This window comes from Zosterops lateralis (assembly GCF_965231275.1).
Source record: "Zosterops lateralis genome assembly, chromosome: 4".
NCBI lineage: Eukaryota > Metazoa > Chordata > Aves > Passeriformes > Zosteropidae > Zosterops > Zosterops lateralis.
In genome coordinates this window covers 45,842,282-45,858,519 of record NC_139765.1, presented here as the reverse complement: position 1 = coordinate 45,858,519, position 16,238 = coordinate 45,842,282, and positions in this window count along the sequence as shown.

Genomic DNA, 16,238 nt, shown 5'->3' with positions numbered 1-16,238 from the left:
TTAAAATTCTTAAAATGCTTGCCATTTCAGAACTTTGATGCTGGATTTTTTTTCTCTGTTTTGATTTATTTTCCAACCCAGCTAATCAGTTTTGAAGCAAGCATATAAACCTTTCTTCTATTCAGAGCTGAAAGAATGACAGAATATATGGCATTATTCTGATGGTGTACTCAATAACTTGTTACTCCAAGAACTTCATACTCAAGATAAATATCTTTCTAGAAAAACAGTTTTTAGAGTTACTAAGACCTGTGACCATGGAAATATGTACTCAGCAAGGAAGTGAATGGAGAATAAAACCTAGGCATGGCAAAGTGAGTCTTTTTCTGTCTGTGACTCTGTAAGGGTAGTTAAAATTATTAAAAGTAGTTATATCCACATATTCTCAGTAGTAGTTTACAAGGAGGTAGAAATAATAAAGTTTTATAGTTGGGAAATACCCTGATATTCTGTCCATGTCAGCAGCAGCAGAAAGATTAAGCTCGGGTGTTTTAACATGCACACTAATGACTTATAAACAGGGAGAAGGGATGAGCCTGAAAGTACAGTCATCATTATCTTCTCTCAGCGCAGTGAAAAGAAAGAGTACAAGAGAAACAGAGTAACAAGCACACCTTGACTAAGCTACCTACGGAGTAATACTTTGAAGCCTGAGTGCCTGAATTTTTTATGGCACTCACAGAATTAGCAATTGGACTTTATATATCTAAAATAATTCCATATCTCACATATTTAAATCATTGACCTTTTGGCTATTAACACAAATTAAAAATCCTCTTTATAAAATGAATGAACTACAGTTACAAAAGGAAATACAGAGATAGGAGTAAGCTGAAAATCTGTTCCTTTTATGTAGCAAACTTCTGAAGTGAGTTCTCTGTATTATACAATTGTTGGGGTTACTGTAGATCTTTGAAGCATTTGAAAATTGCAAGTAGTGCCACTGTAGGGTAGTTCCTTCCTTTAATCCACTGATCAAGATGTATAGTGGTTGTTACTTCCAAACTGCTAAGAGAGGCAATTGGGATTTGGAGGTAGTTTGACAGCATCTACAGCTGTGAATCAGAAAAGAGTGGGATGAAGAAGTCATACCCAAAGTCGTGTGCCTTTGGGTATTTTTTTTTCTTTTTTCTTTTTTTTTTCCCTGGAAGGGCATGCCAAAATTTGATGGATAGAGACAAATATAAGGAGGGGTCAGAAGAAATTCCACAGAGGGAATAATAATGTGTTAGAGAAAGCAGGAGTTTAGTGATAGTATGTGTCTGAGCAGGTATCTCAGTGTAATTTACTTCAGGAGAGAGCTCTAGGATCAAGTGTTTCTGACAAGGTGTTAATAACTTGGAAAAATAGCTAAATCTTCCCCCAAGCCAGTTTGTAAAGGTAGCCTATGATAGCTTGTTGTGAAGTAATCAGGAAAAATAAAACCACACAAGTTCACCCTGCTTTTAAAGTTTAATTTAGTAGAATTTTATGGGTATGTCCTATCTTTATACAAAAAAGTGACTAACTGGACACCCACATATTTGTGAATGCTAGAAACATCTGAGAAAAGCTAATTGTATGAGAACGTTAAGAAAATATGCATAACGAATTCTAACAATTGGTAACTGAAAAGCTGAGGGTTGAGCAAACAACTGAATCCTGTTTTTATTCAATTCCAGGTACTGCCTCTGGATCTGCAGTGAAACAGTGTACCTTATTAGAGGTTGGTGAGTTTTATTTTTTCAACTCTTACATACAATTTTAAAGTAATTTTTCTGAGAGGCTGAATCTTTGTGTCTGACTAATATCTTGACAATCTGTTTTGTTGAGTGTTTCTGTAGGACTGGACCCAAGGGACCTGTGTAATATAAGCAAATGACAGTAATTCTTAGTCATTGCGGTTTGGGGTTTTCTTGTGAAATGGCTCCTTGCATTTCTGTTTCACATACTGCTTCAGTTAATTGTAACTTAACAAACAAAATATTGTAGATCAGACTTAAGTTTTTAGTCATCCTTAGCTAATCTGTCTGACAAATAGCCCCAAAATCTCCAGTTTTACTGTTTAATTCATTCTTATAGAGTCAATTATTTTTCTGGATCTTTTATCCATTTTCAAATTACTATGACATTACTTTTTGTATATATGACAGTATGTAGATTATACTCTAGTTCATTAACATTTATGTATTGTATAGTATGGCATGACTGTTCAATGCTAATTAAATGGCATACATTTTAGGAATTATTTCAGTATTTGGACCTTGATTTATCATATATTTTCTGGGGCAAACTAACTCATCTGTTAAGTTGTTTTTATTTACATTCTATAAAACTGGTTTCTTCATTAACAAAGATGTAAGTGCAGCTTATTAATAGTTATTTGTGATTCCAGTTGTCTGATCAGAGTTCTGGAAGTCTGACAATGCTTTTCTATTTGGATTATGAGTATATCATACCTCACTGTATTAGTTCCAGTCCTTACAGAGCTGTGCTTGTGCTCTTAGTATGATTCACATACAAGTGAAGCTTCTTATCAGCCAGATCTGTTGGAGCCATCAGCATTTCTCAAACTTGCAGCAATTGCACACTGTTGCAAGTAGATGTTCATAGGGCTTCTGCCCTCTGTGCTTACAAGGGCACCTTTTTTTCCCATGGAACAAGTATTTATGAGACAGATCTTTCATTCTTGAAACCTGTTCTCTGTTTGAGGTGAGATCCATGAAATTCTTCACACACTTCTCTTCTGTTAAAGAAAGTTTATCCACCCTTGTTGCATTCAGTTTTCAAAGTACATGGTGTACCTTCCTTACCAATAAACCCATAACTGGCATGGCATGTGCTGTTGCTCTCTTATTAAAGAACTGCTTATTTTTCTGTATGAATGAGCTCAAGATCCCAGCAGCAGCTACTTACACCTGATGCTTTTTGTCTTCATTCAAAATGGCCACAGTGAACTGCTGTTTCTAATTTATTTCTGTCATCAGTAAAGATGAATATTACTTTTATTCTTCACCTGGGGAAAAAAAAATAATAAAAAAAATAAAAATAAAAACCACCCACAGAAAATGAAAAACAAAGATCTTTACAGAGGTGTGGAAGGTATAAATACAAGAGTGTGCATTTCCCTGCAGTGGGAGATAGCATTGCTTAATCTCTGCTGGGAGAGGGCACCTGCCTGCAAGCTCATCAGGTAGTGCTGTGGTCTGCAGCTGCACTGAGCCGCAAGTCTGGTGTAATGTAATTCAGTACTTTTCTCCAGGGAAGGAAGCAGCTGGGAGTAAGCCACTTGCCTCCTGCACAGCTTCTCCTGGGCTCCTGGGATGCAGAGAGGGAGCAGGTCACATGCAAAGCATATAGCTCTGATCACCATCTTTAGACAGTGCCTGTCATGTAAAATGACAGAGAGGCTGGGAGTAGGGCAGCACAGCTGGAATGCAACACTGCAGCCTCCCTATTACTCTCTGACCTTATGGGATTAGCCAGTGTTTGCCAGTAGTTTGTGTTTTGTTCAGGTCTGGGAGAGATGCTGAGCCATGCTGAGCACTCCCTGTCAGAACTCAGCACTGAGGCCAGGGCTGCAGGATAGTGGCACAAAGTGCCTGTTGTGTGTCTCTCTCAGTGCCTGACTGAGACATGATTCTGTGATAAGACCAAGCACGGTGGCTCTCATGTATTTTAAGAGAGAGTTGAGATGCAAGTATATCGTTCTTCAGGTATTCAGCAGCAGTAATGAGTTAACGATTGCATAAACTGTAGACTCTCATCTAGAAAGGCATCTTTGAGGCATGCTATGATTTAACATCCAGACATTCAAAACTACTGTTTTTCATATATAGTTGTATTTCTGTGAAGCAGTGGAGTTTCTTTCTTATTGCAGTGCCTCTAAGCATGAAGGAAGATCTGTCTGGTTATAACGGTTACTTCAGACTAAATACTTGCCAACAATCTTGCAGAATTCCTTTTGGATATTTTCAGATTACCAGAAACAGGTCCAATAAGCATTTTCCTGGAAAGGCCTTCATAGGATAGATACTGCTTATTATATATTAATTTCTATAACTGTGCATCTGCCTTTTATATTGGAGGCATTATTTTCAAATTACTGAAGTGTTTTGAGATGCTCTTGGTAAAAACCTAAGCAAAGTATAAAGGCCAGTCTGTTTTCCACATAGTAGATTGTTGTTCAAGAGTTTGTGCCAGCCAGTACAGAGTGCAATCATGTCTTATTCCTCTCAAGAGAGATTAATTACTCAACTGCCTTGGTTTCTGCTGCTCCACGTTCTTATCCTTGTACTGTTGGAGTGGTCTGCTCCTCTTCTGGAGCAAACTGGCAGAAATGTAAAAGTGTAGCATTGTGGTCTTGATAAAAGATCTTCACCTGTGAGCTGTGTTGGATATGCACCAATTTTCCCAGCAGTGCAGTTAATTGTGCTTTTGAGATTTTTGTGTTTAAAAGAAAACCAACAGATTTTTATTTCAATGACACTGTGCACAGCAGTATCTTACAAAACAGCTGCAAATTTGCAGAAATAGAGTTATTGATTGATACACTGATACATTGAAACAGGCCAGGTAACTTATCTTGCCATTTTTTTTGTTGAGAAAATTATGTTAGGATTATAATTAACTCAGGTATTTGACACAGTAGGACTGTGAAAAGATGAAGTATGTCCAGCTAAGATTGCCTGTATTTGTGTCTTTGACTAATTTTCTTGTGAAATAGGCAGGACTGTGTGCCTTTGACATATAATTTTTTAAAAGTTTGTGTTTGCTACCTGCATACTTCAGTGTAGTTACTGCTGCAGTTTCTTAGCATGCCTGAGCACTTTTCCACCCTTCTTGGGGTTAAAATGTGACTGGCATGTTACTGAAAGGCACCTCCCAAGTGCTACTGCCACTGTCAACAAAATCCTTTGACTTTGGTAGGGCAGTATGGAAGCACATATGTAGCTACTGCAAAGGAGTGAGTACAATCATTATCAAACAAGCAGCAAATACTGAGTGTCAGGCATAGATATTTACAAATTGGGGGTGTCCAGAGAAGTCTTTGCTGGAGTGAACAAAAGCCAGTAGCCTTGGAGGAAACACAGTAACTGAAGTAACAGAGATGGTGTATACAAGTTCCCAAAATAACCCACAAGCCCTTCATTTGCAAAATAAAATTAAACTATATTTTGCTCAGAAAAACCACTCTTTACATAAACAGCATAATTTATTGCAGATTAGGGGCAGAATACTTGCAGATGCTCAGAACGTTTCCTTTGTTCATGTCTCAACACTCTACACTCCTTAGGGCAGAGCAAGTGGGGGGAAGATCATCCACATATTTGTCTAGCCAATGGCTGGAATTGATACTGGGGTCAAACACCACTTCCTTTTCTTGAGGAAGGAAGTGTCTGTGTCAGGCACTTAGATCATGGGTATGGTGGAATCTATTTGAATCAAGGCAAGTCATTAATGGACTTGTATATGTTGCCAGTTTTCTCAAGTAAATAAAAAGTGATTCCTATGGATTAAAATAGAGTGTGCCAAATGGCTTGCAGGACTCTGACATCTTTGATATGTGACTTTTCACTTTGCATCAAGAACAGCATGTGTTTTTCATTATAAAGAGACTAATTCTGCAAAACACTGCTTACTGGACCTTCCAATAATTATGCAAAGCATTTGTTACTTGCAGAATTTAAGACCCAAAAGCAATTAGTAGATAGTTGCAGACCACAGAATACCTTGATACAGACATTAATTTGAAATATATGGGGTTTTTTTGAGAGATGTCTCAGTAAGATGCTCCATTTCTTGATACTTGCATTATTAAAAATGCTTATTCACTAAAAAGCAACTCAAGAGATCACAGATGAATGTTTACACTACAGACTTTTAAAAAAATGATAGGCTGTATGAATGCTACCCAGAACCACTACAGATAGTATGAAATCTGTTACTGTCTGCTGGTATTTGTGGAGTACACAATTTCATCTTAGCTTTCTTTTGAATAACCAGATAGGTTAAAGGTCTTTAGGTCCTGCCCGAGTCAAGTTTGTCAACTGTGACTATACAGAAACTTTTCATTTGGTCTTAAATATTCTTTTAAGGTGTTGATTCAAAAACTAAATGCAGAATACTAGTAATGACTTCACTAATATCATGTACTGTCCTAATTATACCAAATACTAAAGCATAAATTACATATTAATTCTAAGAATATTTATGTATTAGTATATAATTCTGCTGTTTATCACTTAAAGGATGACTAAAACTGCATACTAGAAGTGCACCTTCAGCTGGTTTCCTGGTCCTTGCTGAGTTTGCTTGAGAGCCTTTTGGGATATAGCTCTTCATTTTAAAGATAAGATTTCATGCTTATTCTTCAAAATAATACCATTTGAAAATTGAAAAAGAATAACAGAAGCATAGTACTTTGTAACTGAGAGCTGGACAACAATGTGATCCAAACATGAATTATAAATGACTGAATAGTGCATACCTGATTTTGCAGATGAGGTACAACAAATTGCTGAGTTACATATACTCTGCTAATCCTGCATCATGGTAATTTAAACAACAGTGCTGCTAACAGTTCCTTATCTCTTTTTAATGTCATCTGCATATACCTACATGTCTATACACACAGAAATTAATGCATACATACAAACAAGAGAGATTTAAATGGAATTGTTGTCCCCTGGATGATACCTGTTTTAGTCATTCCCGTGGATGCAGTAGGATGGGATATTTGATTGTTCTCATAGAATAAGCTTCAGAGAATCTCAATAATCTCCTTTGAAGTATTTGGTTAATACAGAGTGTAACCCGGCTACTGTTTTAACCTTTGAAATTTTCTCCAAAACTTATCAGCATCTCCCTTGAAATGCAGAGCAGCAAAAATGCCAGAACATCAAGTTCAAGCAGTTGCTTCTGCAAATTAGATTATTACTCACTGTGATACTGCTGAAGTAACATGGAAAAATCTCATATTAGTTGGAATAATGGTGTGGAAGAGTTCAGCTTTTGGGTGTGCATTACGTGTGGACAGGAGAGAGACCATCTGCTGTCTACTTTGTGCTGTTCTGGTGAGAAGATATGCGTGGGGAGCTGATGGGAAAGCAGAGAGTCTGTTTTGGCAGCAGCCAGGAGGGCTGTTCTCCCAGGAGATAAGCTATGGGATAGATAATAGACCAGAAAAGCTGGAGGTGATACTGGCGTTAGCTGGATTGGCTGATGTTCTTGGTAGACTTGAGTCTGCCATTGTCAGAGTCTGTAACTGCAGAGCACTTCTGGAGAGGCGGTCACATTTTTCATCTGAGTAGTGGCAAAGGAAATCTATTTTGCCAGAAAAATATTGCTAGAAGTGCATTTCTCTGCAGAAACAAGAGGAGTGGTGGGTTGGAGGGATTTCCTGGTTTTACTAGGGATAACTTCATTTTGAAACTTGAGTTTGTTTCTAGAACTCTGTCAAAAGTAGGTAATCAAAGTATGAAATTGTGCAAGGTGATGTATGTATACTGCTGAGTTATACAAACTGATCTAGATGGCCCAAGTGCTTCCTATCTTTATTTTTCTATTGATATTTCTTGTTTCATTCTCCTCCTTTCCATTTTACCGCATTTTTCTTAGCCCACTTTTCTCTTTCTGTCACTGTTTCAATCCTTCTGGAGTAATTGCTTCCAATGAAATCCGATCAATTATCTGACATTAGAAAAAAGAGTTTTAGGCCACTGAACTCCTACCAGCTATTACTGTCTTCACTTAGGCTTGCCTAAAGAAGGCAAAGAATACTGAAAGTATGGGCTCTTAAACCACATCTATCCCTTAGAGATCTTACAGATTCCTATCAGTTTGTTCATAACTGTAGCAAAAAAATTACCTAATGCAGTAATCTTATAAGCAGTAAGTAATTTTCTTCCATAAAAAATCACCGTGTGGAGCACTGAGGGTGACAAACTCACCAGCTACCATCTCTCTTCCAGGTCTGCACAGAGAAAAGCAAAAATGGCCAGCATATTGCTTTATGGCCACAGACTTGATTGCATCTTGAAAATGTTCCTTCTGTTTCACAACAGAGCTTGAAGATGAAAATATTCTTCTAAATTAAAATGTCCTTCTATAGTCACAACATGCATTGGAGTTAATAAAGGATTTAAATTAAACAGTAATAGAAACCAAGAACAGTGTTGTATGTTTCATTTCATGGTGGTTAAGGAAAGTCAGTCTTATTTTTATTTCATTTGTATATTGAAGTTCAAACTCAGGTGAAAGCTGTGGCTTATGATTGAAGTCTCCTTCTTGCTTAGGCTGCTGAGCCCTGCTCACTGGTGTGGCTGCTTGCATGTCTTAGGTACGTTCCAGGTGTGTGTGAGCGTATTTTTGTGCCTGCAACATTACTTTAAAAAATTCCCATTATTCGTTTCTGCAGTGAAATTCAGTTGAGCAATACTGAACCAATTGGTCACATTCTTGTGTGGAGAAGTCTTCCAAGAGTGAAATTTATGGTATTAGTATTTCAGGCCTACTGTTTAGGAAGCTCAAGTATTAAATTAGGTGTTTCAGTAGAACATGTGTGAGTTACTACATTCCTGACCTGCATTAAACTTGCTGTCAGTTACCTGCCTCCTGATAATCAGTTCTTAGAGAAATTGTCTTCAAGATCATATTTCAGGTGGGAGATGCAACCTATGTATTTCTGATCTCTCTTCCCCTTGTTTTATAGAGAATGAAAAACAATACTTCTCAAAGTGAATGATGTTTGTGTAGGCTGGAAATATGTCTATGTGAATTTGGGGTTGGTTCTCTGAGCAGCATCTTTATCACAATCTCTGTTTTGACAGGAGGTTTTCATTTAGCTTTGTGTAGTCATTTCATAAGAGACATTTGCATGTAATAGCCAAACTACATCTGGGAAATTGTGACAGGAGCAATCAGACTGTGGATGTTTTTACAGGTGAAACAAGCAGCTGGTTGCCAGCAACACTTCTCAGCCTCACAGAGTAGGGCTGGGAAGGGGAACCTGAAAATTCCTCATGAGAAGTGCAAAAATCAGGAGGTGTCAGAGGGTTTTTCAGAGGCTTTCCCTGAATGGAAACCACCTGAAGCAAACAAGAAGCATTACCTTTCCGAAGTGCTCAACCAAACCTGCAATAGTTGTTTCTCAAGGTGTTAACTAAGAAAGGAAAGAATAGTCATATAGGTTGTAGGAAGGAAATACTTAAGCAACTCTGAGTCTTGAAGAGCAGAATTTCAGAGACTTGAGATTGTGATGAAAGCCAGTCCACCCTTGGGGAAGGCTTGGAAAAGACAGCAGTAGGGTGGGCAAAACATGAATCCTGTTTGACCTTTACTTTCAATACAGAGTAAAACTAAAGCTTCTTTATATTCATCATAAGATTTAAGCCAGAAGTAGAAGCTGTCAGGACTCATGAGTGAGTAGCTAACAGAATAGTTCTTGGAGCTGCCTTTTGAACCACTCCAGCTCCTTCCTCTCCCTGGTTTAGGCACAGCCCTGGGGCTGTGTTCAGATGCACCTGTGGTACCAGCCACTGTCAGTTTGTACTCCAGCTGCTCAGCCTTGGAGGTGTGCAAGGATCAGAGTATCTCATCACCCATTTGAGTTGGTTTCTATTTTGATGAGAACCTACAGCTGAAAAAAAAAAATCATGAATATAATTCAAATTCTTTTGGGGACTTTTTTCACACAAGGACACATCATATATATAAATGTTGGTGTGCAGGATACATATAAAATTCAAAATAAACATTTTAGAATATACTTTTAATGTATATTTAACTACATTATGACAGTCCTATGTTACATAACTCAATAAATTTAATAAGCTAATGAAATTTTCATAGAGCTTTTGCTGCCAGCACTGCTAATGTAATGGAACTTTAATTTGGTATAACATTTTACTTTTTCCTAAGGAAATAAGGATTGTGCAACTGCTTTCTGCCTGTCAGTCCTCTACATCAAGTTTTGAACTGCTGTACTAGCTCCCGCTAATAGGAGGGAGGTTTTCTGGGAGCCTTGAAGAGAATTAAGTTCTTAAAAGTTTCATGGTGTCTGTGGCTCAGTAAAGAGGAAAAAGCCAAATCAGTGCCCTCCTGAGTGGAAAGCTGTTATATATTTTCCTTGGCAGCAATCAACATGAACATTCCTTTGGGCTAGGCACAGCAGGTGGTGTCTCCTGCCCAGAAGAGATGTCAGGAAGTACATGTGCTGGGAGAGAAGCTGAAATTATTTTGTTTAAGAAGCATGAGAGAAGTAGGACTTCAGTCAGTAGGAAATCTTGTTTCATTACATGTGTTGACCACAGAAAAAATGATTACTTTTTTTTTTAATTTCACTATTCATGTTTCAGTTTTCAAGTAATGTAATTACTGAATTCACCGACCAAGCAGTTTTAGACGCAAGATGCCTCAGAGTTGAGAACAAGTGGAAAACAGTCTCTGTACATTTATGCTTAATGCAGCTAGAGCTGTTTTACTTCATATTATATCTTTAGAATTATTAGCTGTGAATCATTTTTTGGTTTTGTTCTCTGACAGTACTGTGTGATACAGCTCAGCTGCCCAATGCTCAGCTGCTTCAGAAATACTTTTTTCTGGTCTTTCAATGAATTAATATTAGTCCTCATTAAATGTCACTCCAGAAGACCATTAAAAAAACCCCACACCTCTTTATGGAGTCAAAGTGAATTTAAATACTTCACCATAGATGTTATTTTAGGAGCTGGTAGTTTATGTTCTTATTTTTGCTCATATCAATATATTTACTTTTACCGTACTGTGACAAAAGGATTTGAGTCCTATGAATAATTTCTAAAAGCAAAGCATAATATTAGTTCAGAAGTTTTGCTTTTACAAAAGCTAGAATAGCCTTTGGCATCAAGCCAGAATGAAGAAAAGGAAATCAAATAACACACCTTATGCAGACTGAATGAAGAAAAAAGCCTTTATGAGTGCTGTAAATTTTGTTAAATTTGAAATCTGACTGTCCTCCTCGAGTCACCAGTGTGCCAGACAGCTCATCTGAGAGCCTGCGGTAAGATAAGGGACACAGAAGAATTGGTATTGCACCTAGAGGAGATCAGTTTTAATAAAAATAGGAATACTTTGGATGAAATATGAAGAAATAGTGCAAAGAAGAGGACCTAGGATCAAAACCAAAGGTAAATGATCTGTCAGCACAAAGGTATAAAAGCATCCAGAACAGGTTAGACAATACCATCAAAAATATGAATAGCTAGACATTTTAGAGAAATGTTTTGATGCACAGGTGAATTATTTTGCAAAGTAATTGTTTAGGACAGTTCATTTTACAGATGAAATACTTCCAATGAAGATATAATTGGAGAACCACAATTAGATCAATAGAAGTTGACTATCTGTATATAAAGTTCCACCTAATTTTTCAAATAATATTAAAAGAGAAGTGACATAGTAATCCAATTATTTTAAAAGTATTTTAAAATTAATAAAAGGAAACATATTTTGCAAAATTATTTATTGACATTATCACCACAGTTTACTCTATCTAAAGTTAACAAAATTCCAAAGGACAGCTAAAAATTATTGATAGCCCTGACAGAGGGTAAGAGAAATACATTTCTTTGTGTTTAAGGGCATAAGGTTAGAAAAGATTAAGGACAAAGGTGTTCATTGAGGAAATCCAAGCACTTTTCTCTTTAGGCTTCTAGTTACTGCACTTAGGATGTTGAAGTATATTAAGCTAAGCTTTGGATACCTGCAGCATTTATGTCATCCGTGGTATACTCCAAAATCCTGATCTTGGGACACGTGCACACTCCAACAGTCCTCATCTGTCAGACTTTTAATTTACAGGATCTCCTTAAATACAACATGGCTTCTTTCCAGCCTTGGTATCTTAGGAAAGTGATGCACCTCGAAAGAAGAGGGGGAGAAGAAAAGGCAGTAAAGATGAGTTATCATTCAGGTATCATCTCAAATTAGGACAGAGCTGGAGCATGGCATACAATGTCAACACAGTCATAAAATAGGGAATATAGTTTGTATGAGCCAGCCTATGGGATGGCCAAGATGCTTAATATGCCATGGGATGTTCAAGATGTTTAATATGTTTGTGCCACCAGTGCTGTTGTGGGAAGGACTGTTAGGTAAACTTATAGTGCAACAACCACATTAGGTACTGGGCTCTCCCAGCAGGCTGGGGACAGGTCACCTGCTGCTGCTTCCAAAGCTGGCTGAGCACATGGCATACAGATAAACTTCATAGCCTAGACTGTCATCCTGTTTTTCTTCGTAAAGCATTTGTGTCAAGGTTGGGACCTGTATAGAAGTGCATGTAATTAGTGAAATGTTCTTCAATGGTGGTGTGGGGGTTCTTTGCTTTTATTCCATTTGGTCTCTGAAACCTCTAGGATTAACCTTCAGCCTGAATGAGTCAGGCAATCCACTTATGTTCCACTAGCAATGCACTATATTTTCAGCAACTCAAATATAATTTGTTCTAGTACAGTTAATGATATATGTAATCGTATTTTCTAGTACTGAGCTATTTTTTAATAGAGTTGAAACATCATGCAAAATGTGAACCTCAAAATGGCCTTTATATCTTCTCCTGGTTTCCTGCCTCCTCAATAAGATGTCCTTTTGTTCTGGTTTTTTATGCTCCAGGTAGGCAGAGGGAGGTGGTATTATTTGAAATTAGTGGTTCTAAGTATGTAATGTTTGAAACCCATCAACATTACTTTAGGAACATCAATAATCTAAGCGTAAAGGTAGGTATGAGGGCTAATCGAAGATGTGTGTCATATAAATGGGAAGTGGATAGAGAGATGGGAAAGGGGTGTCTCCAAATGGAGACACTGGAATAGAATCTAGTGGTCACTAGCTACTCAGGGAGAAGACAAGTAGGAACCTGCACTTAAAATTTGGTATATTACTTTTTAAAAGTGCCTGGAACATGGATAGAGCATTTGAAAAGTGATTTTATGTGAAACTTCTCATTGTGTTTCATTGCTAATTACACTGAGTTCATTTAGAAGGAGAAATCTCTGTCTAACATAGGGCAAGAGGCGTAGGCAGAGGTTTTATTGTCAGATACTGGTGATGAATTCACTGGACTCCATACATAAAATTAAAATTTTAAATATATAACCAGAGAATATAATTGGTTTGAAATAAGAGCAAAAGAAAAAGTAAAAGGAGAGCATGATCAAACATTGTAGAATAAAAAGGCAGCAAGTTGTTAATGTTGTTCTCAAAAACTGCTGACAATCTATTTGAGTTCTTCAGAGTACATTCTCTTGCAGCTAAATGCAGATTAAATTTTATTACAGAACTTCAGAGACACTTTTCCTTGACCACTATTTTCCTGGTTGGTGGGAAAAAAAAAGGAAGGAAGGTCTGTGCTTCCAAAAAGCCTTGTCTAAATTTAAGGCTGAGCACTATGGTGATGTTTTGTAAATTTCTAGCGTACTGCAAAAGTCTTTGATCAAAAGAGGACATATTTCCATAGGGGACTCTGAAGAGGTGCACTGCTTCTTTCAAGCAGATAGGTAGGTAGATTTTGGGAGTCTTGACATGCTGTGACAAGCTCACAGACTTAGAGGCAGGCACTCTGCATCAGGTAAGATAAAAGGGATTGGATCTCTTAATAGAATCATAAAAAGGTTTGCAGAGAGACTTTAAAGATCACCTGGTTCCCACTCCCCTTCCTTCATCAGGGACACCTTCCACTAGAGCAAGTTACTCAGAGCCTCATACAATCTGACATTGAACACTTCCCAGGAACGTGAAGTGTTTTCTCTACTCAGTTTCTCTGGGTAACCTGTGCCAGTGTCTCACACTCTCACAGTAAAGAATTTCTTTCTAATATCCAATCTAAACCTACCCTCCTTCAAATTAAGGTCATTCTCCCTTGTTCTGTCACTAACAGCCCTTGCGAAGCCCTTTCATGCTTTCTTGTAAGTACTTTTAGATACTAGAAGGCACTATAAGGTCTTCCCAGAGTTTTCTCTTTTCCAGGCTGAACAGCCCCAGCTGTCTCAGCTTGTCTTCATAGGAGTGTGCTCCAGCTCTGTGATCAATTTCATGGCCCTCCTCTGGACTCCTTCCAACAAGCCCATGTCCTTCTTGTGTTGGGGACCCCAGAGCTGGAGACAGTGCTGGACCCAGGTGGGGTCTTAGCAGAGTAGAGGAGCAGAATCACCTCACATGGCCTGCATATCATCCCTCTTTTGATGCAGCCCAGGATATGTTTCACTTTCTGGGCTGCATGTGCACATTACTGGGTTATACTGAGGCATTTTTGTCCAAAAACATTCTTTTCTCCCCAGGGCTAGTCTTGATCTGTCCTCCAGAAAGACTGCAAAGGCTTGGTAGTTTGTCCATAGCTACCAAGCTGTCCATAGCTTGTGATCCAGTCCAAAGGCAAATGTCACCAAGATGTTGAATAAAATGTGTTCCTATGTTTCTTCCTTTTCTTCCATAAATTGCAACTGATCAGCCAGTTACCTACCCCAAGTGCTTGTTTCTGAAGGAGCTTTTGCAAGTGCTTATTGGAAAATGTGTCTAAAGAAAAAGAAAGCACGTTTCAAAATCAGATGTGGAAGATCTGATTCAGGGTTTGTCATCATGTCAGACACTTAAATCTTGGCCTTAAGTACCAGATATGGATCTTGTAATAATCTGGCTTTTTGCTGCATGTTTGTTTTAAGAGTCCTTGGCTCCATAATGGATCTTTTTCTTCTAAATTAGTTCCTATAAAAGTTCTTCTTTTTACTTGGTAGTCTCCTAGCAGAAAGCAACTCCTTGGAGAATGTATGATAATGGTGTAATATTGAGGCAAAGTTCTGGCAGGATTTCATGGACTACTTTTATAATGGTTCTACTTGATTTTCTCATTATAGACCTAACAAAGCCAAGATTATCTTAAGCATGTCAGTCCTGTTCAAATCCAGTTCGTTATTTTTATGATGAAAATTAACATTTTAAAGTGCTTTTCTGGATTGGGGCCCAGATGATTGTTACATCTTCCAAATTAAAGCTTCCTTGATCATCATAATAAGGGAATTATAGCAATAATTATTAATGAAAAGTATTACTGTGTAAATTCCCCTGTGAATCTAACTGCATATAGAAATTAGAGCATTGGTTCCAATAGTTTATAAATGTGCCTTAGCAATTTAATGCAATTTATTTACTTTCTTGCTTATTGATAATTACTACTATTTCTGGTAAAAATCAATCCCTTGTGACTTGAAAGGGGCACTATTTGGATCGCATGGGAATCTTCAAATTTTTCCCTGTTGAAGAAAGCAAGAAAGTCTGAGCAGTATGAGGTGACCTTAAAAAGGTAAAATTCTTTTTTTTTTTTTTCAAATTTAGGAAGAAAAGCAGCAGAGACCGAGAAGTTACTAACCTTCAAATGTATCTTGGATCCAGGTCTTTGTGTCAGTGAAAAGGAGAATTTGAGAATAAAAATGACATTACATAGTGAGAAAACCAAGGCTGGGTCATTTTGACAAGCTGTTCCTATTTTTCAGTGAGCATTTCTACAGCTCATTGAGGTGAACATTGAAGAGAAGTGGTAGCACTAACACACTTGATCTTTCCTGATGGTTTATGTATTATCAATTCTCAACTCTCCATTGTGATAAAAATTCAGGGAAGAGTCTTTACTGTGAGTGTCCATTGCTGTCAGTGGCAATTTTGAATGCTGAAGCAGTTCAGGGCAGGTCTCATTTTGCTTGGTTGGAAGGATATTCAGGAGTCTTTTTAAAGTTTTATTTTAATAAAACTAGGATAATTGCAAGGAAACTTCTGGATGTTATCAGCCAGGAGAACTCATATATTTTCCTCATCTAGTTAGGTGATGAGGAGCTGATGCTCTTTCTCCTAGCAGGAGATTCTGATAAAGTCCAAGGCTTGGGTGCCTGCCTTGTGTGCCAAAGTTATGATCACGAGTTCTACACCTCAGCTTCCCATGTCAGCAGTGCTCCCAGTCTGGGGATGACTGATGTCCAAGAGAAGCTTAATGCTGTGGTAGAAGAAAAACTGGAAAGGGCACACAGGATGTGACTGGCTGAAGTCACACGTGAAGTAAATGTCATGTTTTGTAGTACCACCCATAGACAGAAGTGGGCAAGAAATCAAGAACCACAAAAGCTGGAGATGCAACTAGGTTTTAGTTGGGTTTTTGTTTGTTTGGTGTTGTTTTGTTGGTTTTGGGTTTTTTCCCTTAAAATTGTGTCTGAATCTTTAAAGGAAAACCCAGA